Below are 22,796 nucleotides of genomic sequence, written 5' to 3' on the forward strand. Positions count from 1 at the left end.
GTGGATGGTCCACACCTTCTCTGGGGGTTCTTCTTGCTGCTGTGTCGACCCAGTCCAGTCGATGATGAAGTCTGCCAGGACCTGCGACTTGATTGCTGTCCTGGGTTCGAAAGTGATGTGGTACTCGGAGAGTTCGGCTGCCCATTTGGCGATTCAGACGGACGCCTCCGGGTTTCTAAATAGTTCTCCTAGTCCCCTGTCCGAGGTGACCTGCACTTTGAACGCCTCGAAGTAGTGGCGCAGCTTGCGCGATGCCATGACGACTGCGTAAGAGATTTTTTCCAATTCGGTCATGTTGCACTTAGAGGCCGTGAGGACCTCGGAGACGTAGTAGACTGGGCACTGCCAGGTCGTGCCCTCTCTATCTTGCTCTTGGACTAGGGCTGCGCTGACTGCATATGGGGAGGCTGCGATGTAGAGCAGCAGAGGCAACGAGGGGGTCTGGACTGGTGAGAATTGCCAAGTCTGACTGGTGTTGCTTGAGTGATGCGAAGGCTGCCGCATGTTCCGGTCCCCACGCGAAGTCTTTTGCACCGCGCAGTGTCTTGAGGAAGGGTAGACTTCGCTCTGCGGACTTGGAAATGAATCTGTTAAGGGTGGCTAATCTGCCTGTCAGACGCTGGACATCCCTGGTTGACTGCGGAGGTGTCATGTTGATGATTGCTTGAATCTTGGTTGGGTTGGCCTCGATCCCGCGGTGCGACACCAGGTAGCCCAGTATCTTCCCTTGGCGAACTCCGAAGACGCACTTCTCGGGGTTGAGGCGAAGTCGTGCGTCCCGCATGTTTGCGAACATCTCTATGAGGTCAGCCAGGTGGTCTTCTTTATTTTTGCTTGCGACGACGATGTCGTCGACGTACGTGAAAATGTTGCGGCCCACTTGGCTCTCGAGCACCGTCTTGGTGCGGCAAGAGAAGGTTGAGCCAGCGTTCTTGAGTCCCTCCGGCATCCTGATGAAGCAGTACGTGCTAAAGGGTGTGATGAAACTGGTGCTGGCCTTGTCTTCCTCCTTCATGTATATCTGGTGATAGCCGGAGAAACAGTCAAGAAGTGACATGACTTCACATCCGGCTGCACTATCAACTATCTTGTCGATACGTGGTAGCGGGAAATTGTCCTTGGGACAGGCCTTACTGAGGCTGGTGAAGTCAATGCACATGCGCCACTTGCCGCTTTTCTTCTGTACCATGACTACGTTGGCGAGCCACATGGGGTAGGCGTTTGGTTCAATGAAGTTGGCCTCCAGCAGGCGGTGCACTTCAGCTTTGGCGGCTTCCGTTTTTTCATCGGACATTTTGCACAGCCGCTGCTTTTTTGGGCGCACCAAAGGGTCGATGCCCAAACTGTGCTCGATGACGGTGCAGCTGACTCCGACCAGGTCGAGGGCGGACTAGGCGAAGACGTCCTTGTTTCTGGAGAGATAGGATATGAGTTTCTCCTCGTCTTGCAAAGTCAGGTCTTCGCTTATTACAACCGTTTGCTTGGGCGTTGCCGGGTCGAGGGGGACTGTCTTCGTACCATTGTTGCTCTGCAGCTGTGCCTTTACTTTTTTGTTGGTAGTTGGACGGGCCACCTCGAAGACTTCGTGCTGTGTTGTAAGGCAGTGTACATTCCACTGACCTGGAATGAAGTCTCTCTCAATGTTGTGCGTGGTCTGCTGGTTACCGTAAACCGTTATCACACCTTACGGGCCCGGGATTTTCATGCAGAGGTACAGTCCGTGAATGGCCGCTTCAAATTTGTTGATTGAGCCCGAGCCATTATGGCGTTGTAGGGTAGACCATGTCAACGATGTCAAAGGTGACCTGTTCGCTTCGCGCATTGGGTGCTACGCCGAATGACAGGGGTAGCTCTATTTTGCCCACAGGGAAAGTGCCCTTGCCGCCGAAGCCATATAGGGTGTTGTTCGAAGGCTTGAGTAAGCTGTGGCTGATGCCCATGCGGTCGAAGGCATGCAGGAAGATGATGTCTGCCTTGCTGCCGTTGTCAACTAGGACTTTGTGCAGGTCCCAGCCTGCCACACCGCAGTTGATTACCATGGCGTCGACGTGGGGTGCGCTGCGCAGATCAACATCTCTGGCATCGAAGGTTAGTGGCACATGTGACCACTTCGTTTGCGCGACTAGGCCAGTGAGGGTGACGTGGTTGACGCTTCGGTAGTGATCCCTCTTTTGCCGCTTCGTCTCAAAGTCAATGCTAGACCCTCTGGTGATCATGTGAATGACTCCGCGATACGGCTGATCGGCGAAATCTTCTTGTTTTGGTGCTTGGGGGTGATTTTGGTGGTGTGGGTTCGGTTGATGCGGAGGCGGGAGCGGGGGTGGTACGACTTGTACCTCCTGGTGGTGCTGATATGCATGCTTGGGTAGATGCTGGGTGTGGCCGTGGTTGTTTGGTTGTGGGTGGTGGTGTTGATATGTGTGCGCGACAACTCTCTGGATGTCGGCTGCTTGTGCCCGAGACATCCTGTCCCTGGTGGCCTTTGTTTCCGGGCAATCCCTTGTTGGGTGCGCGCAGTCTTCGCCATGAAACAGGCAGTAATATCTGCGCGGTTGCTGCGCCCGTCCCCGGCCCCGGCCACGCGTGCCATTGCCGCGGCCCTGGGGGGGATAGTCTTGACAGCGAGCGGCTTCGCCGGCGGGGTGCTGGTTGGCTATGTTGTGCACCTGCTGCTGACTGTGGCTGTCCCACCCGGAGTTTGACTGTGAAGGCCTTGTCCAGGTTCGGCTGGACTACGAAGCGTCCTTGGGCTTTCTCTGAGACTCGACCTTGCGCTGATGGAGCTCTTCGGATCTGGCGTACTTCTCGAACAACTGATAGAGCTCTTGGAGATTTTTGGGTGGGTCCCTGATGCAGTGTCTGTATAGGACGCCAGCCCGAAGGCCACTGATGGCGTAGTGTATGGCAATTTGGTCATCGACCGAAGGCAGTTGTGACTTGAGAGTTAGGAACTTGCGGTAGTACTCCCGTAGGGTTTCCTTCTCTTGCTGTTTGCATAGTGATAGCTCGGCCAAAGCATCAGTGTCTGGTCAGTACCCTTGGAAGTTGAGCAGAAACTTGTCTCGGAGACTTTTCCAGGAGTCGATGGACAATGGGGGCAACCTGGTGTACCAGGTCAAGGCCGGACCCTCAAGGGCGATGATGAAAGACTTGGCCATTGTGGCGTCGTCCCCTCCAGATGATGCAACGGCGACTTGATAGCTCATGATGTATTGTGCTGGGTCGGTGCTGCCATTGTACTTGGGGTAGGTCCCTGCCCTGAAATTGGTGGGCCATGGGGACACTTGGAGTTGCGGTGCCAGGGGGCTTCGCTCATCAAGGTAGTTGATGCCTTGGAAAGCTGCGGCGTGCGGGATGAAGGGTCCGCGCTGGGGAATGAATAAGTCTCCGGCTGGCGCGTGCTATTAGAGGGGTGGGCCGTGCTGCAGATCATGCTGGCCCTCGCTCTGCATGAGCGCAATCTCTTGCTCGAGTTCCCGGGCTCTCTGCTCCTCGTCTCGTATCATCTAGCGCACCTTGGCTTGCGCGGTGACACGCTAGCGCTTGGCCTCGAGGATGTCTTTCTGCTTTTGTAGGTTGCGGTTCTTGATGCGCAGGGCCCGTAGCTGTAGCTGTTCTTCGGCTGAGATGCTGATGACTTCGCCGTCCTCTGTTGTGTCTTCGCCCTCTGGTGGAGCGAAGCCTGGGGGTGGTGCTTGTGGTTGTCCTCTAGCTGTAGGTGCGGAGGGTGCCTTCGGGAGTGGGTTGGTCGTTGTGCTGTCTCTTGCTGAGTGCTTCATCTTCGCAGGCTTCTTGGGGGGTGTTGTCTGCGAGGGCCTTGCCCTTTTTCTCGGCTAGCAGTGTTGCCTTCGCTGCTTCGTCGAAGGATGGGGCTGCCTTCGAACTAGCTCTCTTAGGTGCCATCGCGGGTGGTTTGTTCGTAGCACGAACGGTGGGCGCCAATGTTGGAACTTGCTCTCCTGGGCAAGTTGATCCAACGAGGAAGTGGAAAGGGTGCAAGCAAAGTTTAACGCGAGATGGCAATTGGTCTCTTAATCTGGCCTCTCAAGGGCACTGTACGGGGGTATTTATAGGTACCCGAGTGTCGAGCGTCCCAAGATAAGGACGATTATGTCCTCGGGTACCCGGATTATCCCCAGAATATTCTCATAAAGGGGGGTTACAGACCGTCATTACAGAAAAGCTATTACAGATGAGACCCGTAACCTGCCTATCCACGCGGGGCCCGATACAGTGGGCCGAATTCCACGTGGGCCTCCGGGCGAGATGAGGGGCGCGGGACCAGCAGACTTCGTCGGGGTCTGGCCATCGTCTTGCAATGTAGAGGATGAAGGGCAACCGCGCCAGTCGTCCCGCGTTCGTTGACGTAGCGACGCAGCGAAGGCTTCGAGCGAAGGGTAGCGTCTTTGCCTTCGCCCCAACAGCGAAATTTTCTGAGTCGTGGGGCCAAGTTCCAGTGGTTTTGTGTATAAAAATATGATGGTTATGATAAAACATTTGTCGTGCCACCGAATTATGCTGGGTTTTTTCTGAGCTATTGCAATTGCATTCATTTTCTAGCTTCGGCTCCTTGCTTAGTCAGAGCTGAGATGGCCGAAGATAAGAGGAGTGAAGACGCTGCATTGGCTGGATTTTATGAAGCAATGGAGAAAACCAATGTTGAAAAAAATAACCGATGAGATTTTAGCCAGGTTGTCTGAAGATTCAGGAGACAACGAGGATTTTGATGTTGATAGTGGTAATGACGATGCCGAAGATCGGCCGTGGAGGCCAAGTCACGTGGTCTTTGGGAAATCTATCATGAAGAAAGGGCATGTTTAGGCCATGAAGGGTATGTATTTTTGTGATGTATCTATAGTGAGAGTCGGAGGTGAAAACACTATTCCTCTTCATGAGAGAGATGAGGTGGTGGTTTTTCAAAGCTTCATGAAAGTTGGGTTGTGCTTCCCTTTACACAAGATGCTAGTTGAGGTCTTAAAAAGTTTTAAATCTTTCTTCATCAGCTTACTCGTGAAGCCTTGATTAAAGTTTGAATCTTCATCTGGGCAATAAGGAGCCAAGGACTAGAACCAGATGCTGATTGCTTCTGCAATATTCATGAATTTCCTATCAAACGAAGGCCACTGAAAAAGAGCAGTAACACAATAACTTTGGATGTTACACGTTCGTGTACCGATCAAATGTCAGATATCCCGTGCCAACCTTCCAGAAGAAATGGCCAGGCTCGTGGATGAAGCAATGGTTTTATGTTAAGAATGACCTGAGACAGAGAAGCAATGTTAAGGATGTAATCCAGTGGCCCATCCGATCCTGCTTCGGATTAAAGAGGCCAGCTATCGTGAATACAAAAAAATCTCAAGCCTACCAGGCAGCGTTCAATGTTGTGTGCGGCTACATCAGCTCTAGAGACTTAGTGAAGGAGCACATAGCCTTCACGGTATGGCCCCTGGGTGCCGAATGGGAAATGCTGAAGGATACTGGGGCTAGTACGAGTCAAAGTGCTGGAAGAAGCAGTCTAATATATCTGAAGTATACTTATCGCTACATGAATCAATTTGGTGAGCTAGATGATGATTGGCTTGATGGCATTGAAGCAACAAGTGATGAGTACAAGGGACCTACACCAAGGCTGAGGACGAAGCTTTGAATGCCGCCTTTGGTGCCCGAGGAAGGAGAAGATTAAACAAAGTTTTTGATGCCATCGGGTTCATTTACCCTGATTATTGCTTCCCTGCCCGGAAAAGGGGCTAAAGAGGAAGAGTGCACTGAAAGCTTCTTCTGCTGCGCTAAAGCAGAAAAAAGTAAAGATCTTGACCCATCGGCCAAGATCATATTATACGGAAAGAGCAGCAGAGCTACCTGCTTTGCCAGTTACTGAGACTGTGAGTGATTTACCTTCGAAGGTAATGGTTTTTATTTTCTTAAATTCAACTTTAAATTGTCCTGCTGGCATTCTTATTAAACCTTTTGAATTTTTGGATAGGAGCAAGTGGAAATCAAGAAATCATCTATTGAACTGTCTAAGACTATCACGGAACCGAAGATGCCAGAATTACCAAAGGTACAAGAGCATCCAAAGGCAACATTTGTCCCGACAGGAACTCTGAAGAAGGGAAATAGAATGGTCAATGTATTGAAAGTTGTTTTTAGGCCTTCGAAGGTAGCGACACCTGCACCACCAAAGGTCTCCAAGGACAAGGTTGATGAACCAAAGATGGCCGCTATTGAAGATATTTCTTCCGATTTGGACAATGCTGGACCTTCGGAGCCCATTGCATTAAAAGATAAATCTGAGAGCCTATCAGAAAAAGAAAAAGGTCTATCTACTATCAAAAGATAAACTTTCTGAAGGAGACATGAAAATATCGAATCTAGAAAAAGAAAAAGAAGTTGATGCAAAGCGCATAGCCGACTTAGAATATGCTCTATCTGCGCAAGTGGAGCTTCATAAGTCTGAGGTGCTAAGATTAGAAAAGAAGCTTGATGAAGTGAGTGAGAATTTTGAAGTTGAAAAGGAAAAACGTGAAATAGTCGAGACTGAGCGGAATAGAGTTCAAAAGAACATTGAAGAGCTTCATCAATCGAAAGAAGAAGGTTTTTCTGTCGCTATGCAATGTTGTAATAAGCTGAAGAGTATGTTTGCTAAAGTTGGTGCATTCTTGAATGAGCAAAATTTTATTCGCGACGATCTCGAAGGGGTAATTAGATGGATAGAGGGTGAAGTCAAGGCTTTTAATGAAGTCCTCACTGGCCGAGGTGATTACTGTGCCCGCGTAGGGGCCCGTGGAGCAGTCTCTGCTTGAGAAAGCTGGCTGCGAACATGCAAAGGTTGTAATTCAACCGAATTTTGTAGTGTCCGCCGAAGATGTAAAAGAACCTTCTGCCGAAGCTATTAGTCTAGGAGGAAAATTCTATTATGAAGTTAAGCTCAATGGTCGAAGGGAGATAGACAGAATGAAGAAGAGGTCATTTCAAATTCTGAACCCTTACTTTTTGCATCTGCGAGTTACTATCTGCGTTTATCTTACTCTTACATTTTTCTTAGGCTCATCAGGCTAAAGAAGAAGCTAAGAAAGTTGAAGAAGCTGCAGAGCTTGAATGGTGCATAGGTATGTGTTTTTACTCTTAATTTGTGTCCTCGTTATTTCTTACATTCGTCATTTGGCCACTAAATAGTTTCTTTAAGTAGCAAGACTTTCTCCACCACCAGAACCATATGACCCCGAAGCAGATCCGTCGCTAAAGGAAATCCTTGACGAATTTAGGCTCGTAAATGCAGCAATAGACGAAGGCGAAAAAACACTATTAGGGGCCTTCCTCTTCCGAAGGTCCTCAAAAACATTATTAACCATTTTCTTTCAGTATAAGCTATTACAGGGAGCTTCGTCTTTAGGATGAAAGTCTTTCCGTCACGATGAAGGCATACGAGATGAAGATATGATCTAAGGATGATAAGAATAAACACTGAAGCTATTACCAGAGTGACAACTCCGGCTTATAACGGTGATGAAGACTGATGATGATGCTGACCAAAAGGGAAAAGACTACTTAGTCCTTAATAATTTATGTTACGATCATAAGTAAATGTCATGGACATAAATGTACTATTACCCAGACTGCTTCCCGTGCATATAAATGGATGAATAGTAGCATCATACTGTTCACGCTGATTTTTAATATCTCTCGCATCAACACCTTCGAGCAAGCCGAAGGTATCAATGTAATACGAATTATGTTGATATCCATACATATTTTATGGAATGTAAATATGAATGAATCAATGAGTTATACTTGCTATTCTCATCTCTTTGTATCCTTGCTTATCTATAAGATGATGAAGGCATATCCTTCATGACCTTCGTCTGAGGATCATTATGTCCATGGGAAAATAATGTTTCGAAAGACAATGGTTCTTAATACTTAACAATTGTGTTTCCTTGTTCTCGACTCACAACATTTGAGACCAAGTGACCAACATTGGCGCCCACCTCTGGTGAACTCACTTCCACAACCTTCGGCAAGCGTTCGCCTTCGTCACGCCACCGAAGAAGGCAACAGTGCCAGGGGCTGCCCTACAGCCACTGGACACCAATCAGGAAACACTCTCAATGAGAGAAGCTAGGAGCCAGAAAAGAAAGGTTGTCAGCCCAACACCATAGGAGGAGGAGTTGGACCAGGAAATCAGATACCTAGAAGTTATACATCTGCAAGTACAGAGGAAAAGGGAGAAGATGCTTCGACTAGACAAACTTCAGAGGAAGATCGACGAAGCCGCTGAAGAAATGCGCCACATCACGCAGGATGATCAAGGACGAGGGCCTCAACACAGAGAGCTTCGTCAAGAAACTCCAATCAATGATGATGGATGGTATGATGACCTTTACCATGGTAACTTTGCTTTTGATGATGCTTCTCCCCTGGCAGCAGAGTTGCAGACTACCCCATGGTCGTCTTCATACAAACCGCCACAACTCCCCATGTATGACGAGCATTCCAACCCGAAGCAATTCCTCATGAGCTACGAAGCAACCATATCATCATATGGTGGCAACAATGCTGTCATGGCAAAGTCTTTTGTCATGGCAGTCAGAAGTGTGGCTCAAACTTGGTATTCTTCTCTTCGGCCGGGAACAATCATATTTTGGCAGAAGCTAAATGATATGCTAGTCACAAGCTTCCAGGGCTTCCAAACGAAGCCAGTAACTGCTCAAGCTCTATTCCAATGCACGCAAGACCATGAGGAGTACTTGCAGGCGTATGTTGGAAGATTCTTGCGACTTAGAGCTCAAGCGCCAATGGTGCCTAAAGAGATCGTCATCGAAGCCATGATCAAGGGGCTCCGACCAGGACCAACAACACAATATTTTCCAAGGAAGCCACTACAAACCATGGAGAAGTTTCTCCAGAAGATGGATGAGTATATCCGAGCTGACAATGATTTTCACCAGAGAAGGGAGGAAGCTTAAAGGTATTCTGAGATGACTAGGGGCTTCGGAGGAAGACTCCACCCTAGGCATGTCAGAACAATCCACAATCCCAACTCAAATGATGATAGGACAAATCACACCCAGAGCAGCCAGCAAAGCTCACAATCTTCGGGAATGTAGCAAACTTCCTACAGGCCACCAGCCCTAAGAGGCGGAGGGGGGAGAAGCTTCGGAGGAAGGTTTGGCACTCAACCCAGGAGATTGTTCTGCTTATTCTATGGGGAGGATAAGGAACACACAACAAGGATGTGCCAAGTCACGATCCAAAAGCAGAAGGAGATCGCTGAAGCCGAAGCGCGACAAAATTAGCCGAAGCAGGTCTTGCATACTGCTTCATGCAATTCGCCATATATCCCTGAATATGTGGGCAACCAGCAACCCACGACGTCGGTTACTTCGGCAAGTCATTCTCAAGCTGCTTGGACTCAGTTACCACCACCACCACCACTGGCACCTACCTTGGTTCATAAATAGCAGCGAGAAGGGCATCACCAGGCGCAACAACAGCGCGATACTCGGGAGGATTCCGAAGCTTGCACAGTCAATAGTATTGTGCCCGAGTCAAGGCACATCTACTGAAAGCAGCGCAGGGCTTTGGCCAGAAAGTTTACTAATTCAATGTTTTTTTTACTTTTTTGCCTTTATATTTCCCTCTCAAAAGACAATATAAGGAGGTTTAACCTTCAGCCTAATGTAATAAATCTGTGGTTACACCATCGAGTGTAATAAAAAGGTTGAAGAAGCTCCAAAGTCGTTCCTATGGGAATGCTATCACACCCGGGTTTAAGGGACAAAGCCGGGTGCATCTCATATATGCCCAAAGAAGACAACACATATAATAACAGAGTGTATACAGATAAATGTCATAATATCATCAGAGTACTTATTACATAGCGGAAGTATAACAAAATAAATTATAAATATAAAACAAACTAAAGTCCATCCTTGGCGCCATAAAGTTGACTGGGAGACGCCACCTAGATCAGGTCAAACTCCTCATTGTGTGGCTTCTTGAACCACCTGTTCTTCTCCTGTGGGGGTGTGAGACAGCAAGGGTGAGCTCACACATGTTCATCGCTTAACAAGTTGTGGGGAATAATGTGTATGAACTCACCAAAGGTGGGAGCTCATGTGAAGTGTAAGGCTTACCAAAGAGAATGGTTAAAGCTGAGCTTTGCTTTTAAAGTTGGTCAAAATTTTATTAGCAATTACTAGATGTAAGTAAACACCAAACCATAATAATAATAGAACAAAATTAATAATAAATCCCATGCAATGCAAATGACAAATTGAATTTAGTTCCATAATTTAATCATGCGAGAGTCCTGAGCTGCTCTTGACCGTGAGCTCAGCTAGTATACCAGTTTTACACTCGCCAGGGTTTGCAAGGCCCTTAGACACTACTGAGGTGAATGGCTAGGGATCCAATACGAGGCCTTTACAAAGTTCCACTAGCTTCAGAAAACCCGCTACAGTTTATGGGAAGAGCACTTGCAAGAATCCCTCGTCTGACCGCCATCGCAGCAAAATCAACCCGAGAACCTCCCTACATGCAACTCCCCTACTGCCCTTGCCCCTTTCGGGTAAGGTAGTCTTCCACTAGCTTTCCTAATTAGTAAGTCAAGGGCGTCCCATTCCACCCTTGTGGTGGCACGTGTTTCTCAAGTTAAGCTCCATGTTCCAATTAAAGATAATGATGATTTTGACATGAACATAAATAAAATTACAGAATAATTGGAACATGGATATAATGAAATATTAACCCAAAACCATATAAAGCAATAACAAACTATCCAATTGATTCAGGGGTAAACAAGGTAAAAGATAATCAGACTAGGGTGACCTATTGAGTCCCATCAAAATTAAACCTATGCATTAAATAGTGATAATAAAGAACATTATTGGGTAATAGAAGTGGTCAATGGCACAACTTGCCTTCAATGAGCTCCTGCTCAGCAACTTCTATCTGCTGAACACCAGACTCCTCAGCCACTGGCTCCTCTACTCGCCACAATACAAACAAGCACAGTATATAAAGAAAATTAACATCACACCAAACATGTAAACAAAATACATAACAATAATCTACACATTAAAATGAGATCATAGGAACATGAATCATTAATTTTGGAGATATAGATTTTAAGTTATGAATTTCTAATGGTTTTATGTGTTTGATACAAGATTAATTAGGATATAAATTTTAATGTGGCTTTCATGTCAAAACAGTGGCCCTATTTGATAAACAATAATATTATAAAATTATAGAAACTAAAATGGACCAATTTAGACTTAATATGAATTTTCTAGGGTTTAAACAAATTTCTGCAATTAATTTAATACTAAAATCATTTTCTAATTGATTTTTCTTAGCTTTTCTATTTCTCTGGTCGCGCACAAAATTAAACCGAAAGCCAGGGGCTACCGCGCAAGAGTTCCTAAGACCCAGAGCGCCCCTGATATGGACGACGGGTTTATTTCTGATAACTCTAGGTGTTCCTCTGTAAAATGTCATGGCTGAAAGGGTATCGGTGATCACGGACCGTTGGATCCATACCGAGCATCTAGATTAAATCGCCCATGACCCAGACCTGGCGTGCCTGGATACTATTTGATCGCGCGTCAATGGCTCGGATTCAATTAACCTTGATCTACTCTCGTCTGATCGTTTCCAATCCCACGGTCCCGGTTAAATCGTGTGAAAAGGTATGCGCAAAGCTATCGTAGCCGTCCGAGAACCGATCGACGGCACCCGATCCTTCTTCTACCCCCCAACCGGCCGAACAGCGGTGACGCGGCGACAACCGCAGTGGAACGCTCACCAATGAACCTCGGATGGGTCCCCCAATGCCTCAAAATCATCACAGAGGGACCTTACGCAAAGTGGAGGCAAACGCGAAATCAGTGGAGGGATCCTTACTCGGGATGTCGGTGGAGGTGGTGCTGCCCGCGGCAATGCGCGCGGCAGAGATTCCCTCCGGTGTTCCTCGCCACGTACACACGCACACCACCGGACATCAGGACGAAACCCCAATCCCACAGCGCGACGGAATGGAGCCCACTACGGCGCACCAGACCACGGGTATTCCCCCTTCTCCTTTTCTCTCTCTCCTTCACCGTCAGCGGCAACGGCGAGAGTTTCAATGATAGCGCGCTCGGTGGTTTTGAGTGCGAAGAGGAAGACACCGCGTCGCATAAGTACCCAAGGCTCGGTCGAGAGGTCAAGCGGGTTCCTCGGCTGCACGTTGGGCGACGGCGAACTTGCCTCGCACGGCCCCGAGGAAGTCGCGTCGATGGTTGAGATGGCGGTTGGGCGAGATCTCTTTGCGTTGGGCGCACTGGCTGACCAGGTGGGTCCACCACGTTGGCCACCAAGCAAACGACCCGCGCGGCACTGAGATTGGTCGCTGGGCCCCACCGCGCAGACCCACAAGTGATTCCCCCCACGCTAACTGTGCGGTGGGCCGCACCTGACAGTGCCAGTGGCCGCACGCGGCGTGGTGTGGCGGGGTTGGGCCGCACAGGAAGACAGCATGACATGGGCCGAGATCTAAGAATAGGGCCCATGCGCAGACTGGTAAGTCTTTTTCCTTTTTCTTTTGTTTTTATTTTCTGTTTTCTTTTATGCTTAATTCTTTTGAATCTAAATTTTGAATTCAACTTAAGTGCAAATTTAAATTCATATTAACTATGCAATTTGGTCATACCATCTTGTGGTGAAGTTATTTAATTATAATATTATTTTATATTGAATAATATTTCTTTCTCTCCTCTATTTTCATGGTTTTGTTTTCAAATTAGAGGTTAAATTCCATGGGTCCATTAATATATTGTTAATGACACATTTATTTATTATCCACAAATGCACAATCAAGTAAAACTCAGCATGATGCATAATTTTGTGGCATGTCTTTTATTAATTATTTGTTTTTAAATGTGGTGTTCACATGATCTATTAACTAGAGACCAAATATTCAAGGAAATATTCTCTTATCTTATGGTTTACAAATTTGGGTACTACAAATGCAGAGCTAAAATACCACCTAAGTAAAGGGTGAGGAAGCTCCAAAGTCGTTCTTAAGAGGATGCAAAGCTTAACTCCAAAGTCGTTCCTAAGGGAATGCAGAGCTAAAATACCACCTAAGTAAAGAGTGAAGAAGCTCCAATGTCTTTCCTAAGGGGATGCAAAGCTTAGCTCCAAAGTCGTTCCTAAGGGGATGCAAAGTCTTATCTTTTATGTTTCGTGCATCAACATCATTTGCATCATGCCATCACATCATATTGCATCATGACATCGCATCATACATCATTCATCGACAAAATCAATGAAAAACAAGGAAAATTCCTCCTTCAGCTTCGACAAAGACTCATGAAAGAGTAATGAAAAGGCATGGTTCATGCTTGTGATAGTATTATCATACGAAGTTTACGCTTTCGGCAATGCTATTCCTACGCAACGTCTACGACAAGAATCAAACATCATACAGTTGCTTCAGCAAAGAAGGGGGATTTCTTTTTGAAACGTGAAAAGAAGGGAAGGTGTTTTTCGCCACCGGCTCAAAAACGGTATGTACGAAGATTCCACGCTTCACAAAGAAATATATTACATCAACATACATGCAAATTGTTTATAAGTGTTTATTACAAAACCAGGAGTTATGTACAAGGACATCAAACTATCGAAAATACAAAGCTTCAGTCTTCCTTTAGGACTTTGTCGGTAGCTTCGTTTAGTAACTTGTCGACAGCTTCGTCAATAGCATCGTTAGCAATCTTGATTATATCAAGCGCCTCCTTGACAAATGGGTCAGCTTCAGGATTATATGGCTCGGGAGGGGGAGCAAGCTCAGCTGCATTGAAACACAAATATCTATTAGTGCCGAAACAGAAAAATTTACGAAGCTGAGTTATAAAGCGTATACCTATAAGTCTGGCCCGCTCAGCAGCTTCTGAGCTTCCTCGACTCTTTTAGCCTCTTCTAAGGCATTATGAGATTCTTTCTCATTCTTTTTAATGGTTTCATCAGCAATTTCTCGTCCACCCTTCAGCCATACTTCGGAATAAAACTTCCCACCCAAAGTAGTAGCTTCGACTGAAGGGTTTCTAACATCGTCGGCTGAGAAGGCAAAATCTAGCTGAGCTACAGCCTTGGCATGATCACAACCAACCTTCTCCAAAATGGACGTAGCCCCACGAGCACCGGCAAAGGCACAGAAGTCCCCTCTGTCACTAAGAATTTCCTCGAAAGCTTCGACCTCGCTGTTTATCCATTGAATAACTTCATCGGGATTCCACGAATGAATTTCTGCTCAGAAGAAATTGCACCAACTTTAGAAAAGCTATTCTTGAGATTTTTAGCACATTCCATAGCTATTTCATAGCATTTTTCCTTAGCAGCATGAAGCTTATCAATATTTTTCTGCGCCCTTGATCTTTCAATTTCACATATTTCGTGTTTTACTACTTCAACATTAAAATTCTCAGTTGCTTCGGCAACTTTCTTCTTTAGCTCTTGCATGTCGACTTCATGGGCTTCAGCTTGAGCAGAAAGCCTGGCTTCGCTAGATTTTAATCTCTCCACCAAAGAGAGTAGGATCTTATCCTTTTCAAGAGCTTCGTTTCTCAATGTTATGACCTCCGAACGAAGGTTCCCAAGCGCTATTCGGCAGCTCTCATCCTCTGCATCCTTTTGGGCCTTCAGAGCCTTGCTTAGAATTAAGCCCTGCAAACGAAGAGTGAACAAATAACGACGATAAAAATTACCACAAAAGTAGTTCACCATAGCAAAATTTACAAAACGACAAGCCAAAGTATACAAACCTTCAAGATGTTGTAGGCAAGGCTATCTGCTAGCTGATCCTCCGTCATTGCAAATAAGCCAAGTTCAAGCTTTGGATACCCCATGTTATCCATCATTTCACGACAAACATTCACCTCCTTACTGTCTGGTAGACAGTAGAGGAAGTCATCTTCGTTACCTCCTCTGTATACCAAGGACCCCTGGGGTATTTCAGTTCCTTAGCATAATGTTGTGTTTCGACAACTTACCCTATCGATAGCTGTTTTCCCAAAGCATGTCGAACAATATAATTCAAATCACCCTGGGGAGGTGCTTCGGGAGCAGGTCTTGTGGGTTTTTCTGGAAGGCTTTCTCCCACAAGTTTTTCTGCCGCGGCTTCTGAAGGTCCCGCTTCAGCGTGAATAGAAGAAATGCTTCCAATGACCACTTCTCTGGCATCTTCAATCTTTTCACCAGAAGCTTCGGCAGAAGCAGAAGGTGGCGTTTTCACGGATTCCAGAACAACATCCAAAACACTAGCCATCCTCCTCTTCCTCGGAGTTGATGTTGCAGTAGCTGATAGCTTCGACAACGTTGTCACCAGCACCTTTGGTTGCTCTGTTGTCTTCTCGGATTCCAGCTCTTTGACCGAGTCTGCACTAACTTCAATCGGCATCACAGGAGCCATCTCTATGTCTAGGGGGGCAGTTTGTGCCTTTTCAATTAACTTCGGCACATCAACCGTCTCCATGCGCTTCGGTCTATGTGTCAAGACCTTGACTTTCTTCGCCTTCGGCGCACCAGAAGATGTCAGAGAAACCAGTAATGGGTAAAAAACCCAATAACATCTGTTGGGGGCCTTCATCTTCCGAAGGTCCTCAAAAACACGACTAACATGTTTTCCAGTATAGTATACTGTCACAGAAAGCTTCGGGTTTAAGACGAAGGCGTGCATGGTATGAAAAAGCGTAATCTAGAAGAAGGTTAGACCAACTCCAAAGCTGTGGCTGAAGAAGCTTCGGCTCAGCACAAGGATGATGATGGAGGCCGAAACCGACTTAAAAGGAAAAGACTGCTCAGTTCTTGATAGCTTGCCTTTTGGCTAACATTAAATGTTAGGGACATGAATGTAATTTTGTCCAGGTTGTGTCCTGTGTCTATAAATAGATGAACAGTAACACCGTACTGTTCACACTGACTTGTAATCACTCACGCGTCATTCTCGGATTTTTACCTTCTGTCAAGCCGAAGGTACAAATGTAATATATACATCATTGATGTTTGTTTATGATTATATAGTAAAGAATATGAATAATCTAATGATCCAAGTTGATTACTCATACTATTTTTGTATTTCATATGTGTCTGTTTATATCTTTATATATTGAAGTGGCGAAGGTATGTCCTTCGTGACCTTCGTCTGAAGATCATTATATCCTAAGGAAGATAATGCTTCAAAGGACGAAGGCCTTTAACCATTAACATTTGTGTTGCCTTGTTCTTAATTCATAGCATTTGAGAACAAGTGACCAACAACATCGAACACCCTATTCAGCCTCTTTTTCCCGTGAGCGCCGAAGGCAGCTGTCATAGCTTCGTCTTCTGTCCTCGAGTACGCTCCAAGTAGTTCATCACTTGTTGCCTCTATAGTGTCTAGCCAATCTTCATTTGGCTCATCAAATTGGCTTCTAAACCGAAAGATATACTTAATATAAAGCAAGCCACTCTAGCTGGAGCCAGCGACAGCTTCCTTCGACATTACATATTCGTTTGCAAGAGGCCATACTTTATAAGCAATGTGCTCTTGAACTAAATCTCTCATGCCAATGTAGGTGCATATGGTGTTGAAAGCAATTTGGCACGCCTGCACTTCGTTCCCAAGTGCGATGGATGGCCTTCTAATGCCGAAGTGTGACCATATAAGACGTTGGATAATGCCTCTCACATCCTCCCTCAGATTCAGGTCATTCTTCACGTAAAACCATTCCTTCAACCAAGAACCTAGCCACCTCTTCCGAAATGTAGGCACATGGTATTCGCCTCAGAGCGAGGCACGAAGCCGTAGCAGCCGAAGTTGTTATGATATTGTTCTTTTCTGAACGCCTTCGTCTAGTAAGATAGCACATGAATGTTGCAGAAGCATCTCGCATCAGGCTCTAGTCCCTAACTCCTCATGGCCCATATAAAAACTCCCACTCTGATAAGAGCTTCTGGGGTAAGCTGATGAAGGTATATCTCGAATGTCTTCAAAACTTCGACTAGCATTTTGTGGATCGGAAAGCGAAGCCCAGTTTTCATGAAGCTCCTGAAGACCACCACTTCATCACCTTCAGGAAGGGGAACGATGTTTTCTCCCCCAGCCCTCACTATGGACACATCATGAAAATATTTGCCTTTCATCGCTTCAATTTGCCCTTGTCTGATAGTTGACTTCCCAAAAACAACGTGGCTTGCCCTCCACGACCGATCTTCGGCATCTTCGTTTTCACTCTCAACATCGAAGCTCTTGTTGTCGCTTGAATCACCAGATAGCCCAGCTAACATTTCATTGGTGATTTTTTCAACGTTGGTCCTTTCCATGGCTTCGTAGAAGCCAACGAGTGTGGGATCCACGCTTTTCTTATCCTCAGCCATTTTGGTGATGACCACTATAGAAAGTTGAAGCTAAAAAACAATTGCACTCATGGAACAGGAAAGCTAAAATGACAGCCGCAACACGAAAGCTAGATGGCACGAAAAATATCTGCAACACAACCTTCTATATATATACTTAGAGCCCCACAATTCGGTGGGTCCCACGGCTCATAATGATTAGCTATTCTAGTGAAGGGAAGGTGTTTTTTCGGACCTTCGGCTAAAGGCCTTCGTTCATGTCACAGTCTAAATTTGTTAGAAAGGAACGAATTAATACTGCAAGGGGCTACTGTTGGGGGCCTTCCTCTTCCGAAGGTCCTCAAAAACATAATTAACCATTTGCTTTCAGTATAAGCTATTACAGGGAGCTTCGTCTTCAGGATGAAAGTCTTTCCCTCATGATGAAGCCATACGAGATGAATATGTGATCTAAGGATGATAAGAATGAACGCCAAAGCTATTGCCAGAGTGACAGCTTCGGCTTATAACGGGGATGAAGACTGATGATGATGCTGACCGAAAGGTAAAAAGACTACTTAGTCCTTAATAATTTATGTTACGATCATAAGTAAATGTCATGGACATAAATGTACTTTTACCCGAGCTGCGTCCCGTGCCTAGAAATAAATGAACAGTAGCATCGTATTGTTCATGTTGATTTGTAATATCTCTCGCATCAACACCTTCAAGCAAGCCGAAGGTATCAATGTAATACGAATTCTGTTGATATTCATACATATTTTATGGAATGTAAATATGAATGAATTAATGAGTTATACTTGCTATTCTCATCTCTTTGTATCCTTGTTTATCTATAAGATGATGAAGGCATATCCTTCATGACCTTCGTCTGAGAATCATTATGTCCATAGGGAAATAATGTTTTGAAAGACGAAGATCCTTAATACTTAACAATTGTGTTGCCTTGTTCTCGATTCACAGCATTTGAGAACAAGTGACCAACAAACACCCTTCCCTTATTTTCACGCTTCGTAAAGAAAAGCCCTTTTCAGCCGATGGTCTCATAATGTTATAAAATGTCTGTTGCCAGAGTCAAAGCCTTGTCCCCCTCTTTGTCTTGTTGATGACGATGACTGTTGAAGATGTAGCAGTTTTCCCTTCCTTTGTCCTCCTATTTTTAGTCCATGATTTCTCAAGAAACATGTATTTAGCTTCGTAGCTAAGCCACATTTGTAGATGGAGGAGCAATTCCCCTTCTTTTCTCTTCATTGTTATGCAAGATGATGAATGATGGTATGATGCAAAATGATGCGATGATATGATGCAAAGATGCTTGGGTTAATATGATGATAGAAAAAAATATTATAATAAGACTCTCCATCTCCTTAGGAACGACTTTGGAGTCTCTTCACCTTTACTACGTGGTATTTTAGCTCTGCATCCCCTTAGGAATGACTTTGGAGCTTCTTCACCTTTACTAGGTGGTATTTTAGCTCTACATCCCCTAAGGAACGACTTTAGAGCTTCTTCGACACTTTTGTTACACTTGATGGTGTAACCTCAGATTTATCACAAAGTGTCAAAGGATGTGCCTTCTTAAAGTGTTTTTGAGGCAAAATGTAGAGCAAAAGAAACAAAAATTACAACAGATATGTTTCGAATTCTTGACCCAGCCCCTCTAGTGCTTCAGTAGATATGTTTGGATTTCGGAACAGTGTTGTTGACTGTTTGAGCTTTAGACTCTTCCCTCGCATCACACTGTTGCTGATCTTGATATTACCCCTGAGGCTGCTGATTGTAAGATGAAGTTGGAACTAGTGCGAGTGGTTGAGGTAAGGCCCACCTAGAATGAGAGTGACTTGCTGAGGCAACTGAAGCTGTAGACTATGGAAGTGGTTGTTGGTTGCGTACATACTCTAGGATGTATGGAGAGTAGTACGAGGCAGTATGAAGAACTTGCTTCGACTGATTCTGTCGTGCTTCGGCCTCAGCTATTTCCTTCTGCTTTAGTATTATGACTTGGCAAGTCCTTGTTGTGTGACCCTTAGCCTCTACACTGAACAAGCATAATAGTCTTCTTGGCTGCTTTTGTGTTGGACCTAGCCGAAGCCCCTTGATCATTGCTTCAATGACAATTTCATTTGGCATCATTGGTGCCTGGGCTATGAGCCGCAAAAACCTTCGGACGCAAAATATTCCTCATTGTCTTGTGTGCACTGGAACAAGGCCTGAGCAGTTACCAGCTTTGTATGAAACCCGTGGAAACTCGTAATCACATGTCCTTCAGTTTCTGCCAAGATGTAATTGTTCCTGGCCTAAGAGAGGAGTACCAAGTTTGGGCAACACTCTTGATGTCACACCCAGATTTAAGGGGTAAACCCGGATGTGTCTCATATGTGCGACAAAGAAGAACAACACATATAATGACCAAGTGTATAGAGATAAATGTCACGAATGTTATTACATAGCGGAAGTGTCTTACAAAAATAGATGATAACAAATAAAATGAACTAATATTATTCCTTGGCGCCAATAAGATGACTGGGAGGCGCCACCTAGACTTCATCGAACTCTTCATAGTAGTCCTCCTCCTGGGCTACCTACTTGTTGGGGGTCTTCTTCGTCGCCGAAGGTCCTGTAAGAAGAAACACCTTCGGAAAATCAGCACAGAAGTAACGCCGAAGCTACCTCCCAGGGAGTTTCGGCATAACGACATGCCTCGAGACGAAGGGTTGCACCGACTTAAAGATGAAAAGACAGATCGGCCCATGATAATTTGTGTCATGATTCTAATTAGTTGTAAAGGACATAAATGTAATTTTGACTGGGCTGCGTCCCGTGCCTATAAATAGATGAACAGTACCCAGTACTGTTCACGCTGACTTGTATTCGCTCGTGTGTCACATTTGGATTCTTTATCTTCTGTTAAGCCGAAGGTACGAATGTAATTCAATATTGTTCTTATTTATTCATGATGATATAATGACGTCATATGATTATCCATGTTATTTCTCATGTCACATATGCTTCGTCTTTCATCAATACATACTGAGATCATGAAGGTACGTCCTTCATGACCTTCGTCCGAAGATTGTTATATCCTAAGGGAAATAATGCTTCGAAGGACGAAGGACCTTAACCATTAACCTCTCTTTTGTGTTGCCTTGTTCTTAATTCATAGCATTTGAGAACAAGTCCCCAACATTGGCGCCCACCTCCGGTGAACTCACTTCCACTTTTGAGCTGATGGCTTCGTTCTACAAACAAGACGAAGCACCTTCGGCTACGAAGCTGGTGTTTCCGATAACAGGCGGCTCAGGTTCAGAGCCGGCTAACAAGAAGCAGAAGAAGGACGCACAGAGAAGGGTACAACATGTTGGGGTGCAGGGACCCTTCATCAAGTCAAAATGGTCCCACATCCCAATCACCTTCTCCCAGAAGGACCTTCAGCTCAAAAATTACCCTCACAATGATGTTATGGTCATATCTTGCGTCATCAAGGGATTTCTAGTCCATAATGTTCTGGTTGATATAGGCAGCGCATCGGATATCATATTTGCTAAGGCCTTCAGACAGATGCAAGAACCAGAGGATAAGATTCATGATGCTACACACCCTCTTTGTGGCTTTGGAGGAAGGCAGATTGTAGCACTCGGCAAAATTACAATGCCAGTGACCTTTGGCTTTGTTCATAACACAAGGACTGAACAAGTTGTCTTTGACATTGTTGACATGGAGTACCCCTATAATGCAATCATCGGTCGAGGGACACTTAATGCTTTCAAAGCAATACTTCATCCATCATATTTATGCATGAAGATACCTTCGGAACAAGGGCCCATTGCTATTCATGGGAGTCAAGAAGCTGCCAGAAAGGCCGAAGGAAACTGGACAGATTCAAAGGCAATCCATAATATAGATGGAGCCGAAGCCTGTGAGCAGTATAGATACAAAAGAGAGAAGGCTGCTTCGGCGGATCAGCCGAAGCCTATGCTCTTATGTGAAGACATAGCAGAGCAAAGGGTATTGCTGGGGTCTCAGCTATCTGAAGAGCAAGAAAAGACTTTGCTAAGATTCTTATTCAACAACAAAGATGTCTTTGCTTGGTCAGCCAATGATCTCTGTGGTATCAACAGAGATGTCATTGAACATTCACTCAATGTGGATCCATCCTTCAGGCCAAGGAAACAAAGGCTTCGGAAAATGTCTGATGACAAAGCTGAAGGTGCTCGGAACGAAGTAAAGAGACTTCTTAGTGCTGGTGTTATCGGAGAGGTGAAATACCTAGAGTGGCTAGCCAACACTGTTATGGTGAAGAAGGCTAACGGTAAATGGAGAATGTGCATTGATTTTACGGATCTTAACAAGGCTTGTCCAAAGGATGAGTTCCCATTGCCAAGAATAGACTCTCTAGTAGATGCAGCAGCTTCTTCAGAGCTCATGAGTCTACTGGACTGTTACTCAGGCTACCACCAAATCTGGATGAAGAAGGAAGATGAGCCGAAGACTAGCTTCATAACCCCCAGTGGCACATATTGCTATCTTCGGATGCCTGAGGGGCTTAAAAATGCTGGAGGAAGCTTCAACAGAATGACAGCCAGGTCCTTCATTCCCAAATAGGCAGGAATGTGCTGACCTATGTTGATGATATCATAGTCAAAAGCACGAAGCAAGAAAAATCACATTGCTGACTTGCAAGAGACATTTGCCAATTTCAGGCAAGCTGGTCTGAAGTTAAATCTAGAAAAGTGTGTTTTTGGGGTGAAGAAGGGCAAGTTCCTTGGCTGTCTAGTATCAACGAAGGGAATTGAAGCCAACCCAAGCCAGATTGAAGCTATCCTTCGGATCGAGCCGCCAAGTACAAAAAAAGGGGCTCAACGGCTGGCAGTCAGATTAGCACCATTAAACAGATTCATATCTAGATCAGCAGAAAGAAATTTGCCATTCTTTGAAATACTGAAGTTAGCCAAAGTTTTTCAATGGGGCCCGGCTCAGCAAAAAGCCTTCGAAGATTTGAAGCAATACTTGATTGATTTAACAACACTAACTCCACCTTCGCTAGGGGCTCCATTGCTCTTATATTTGGCGGCTTCGCACTCTACAGTGAGTGTGGCGCTTTTACAGGAGAAGCTAGATGGCCAAGTCAAAAAGCAAGCTCCAGTGTACTTCGTCTCCGAAGTTTTAAGTTTGTCAAAGAAAAATTATACAGAGTTGGAGAAGATGCTGTATGCTGTGTTAATGGCCTCCAGAAAGGTTCGGCATTATTTTCAAGCATATCACATAATTGTTCCTTCGTCACAGCCTCTGAAGGACATAATGAGGAACAGGGAAGCTACTGGAAGGATTGGAAAATGGGCGGCAGAGCTTAACGAATTCACCATTGACTATGTGCATAGACCATCAATTCAGTCCTAGGCGTTAGCAGACTTCATCGC

Source organism: Zea mays, chromosome 3 (assembly GCF_902167145.1).
Source record: "Zea mays cultivar B73 chromosome 3, Zm-B73-REFERENCE-NAM-5.0, whole genome shotgun sequence".
NCBI classification, from domain to species: domain Eukaryota; kingdom Viridiplantae; phylum Streptophyta; class Magnoliopsida; order Poales; family Poaceae; genus Zea; species Zea mays.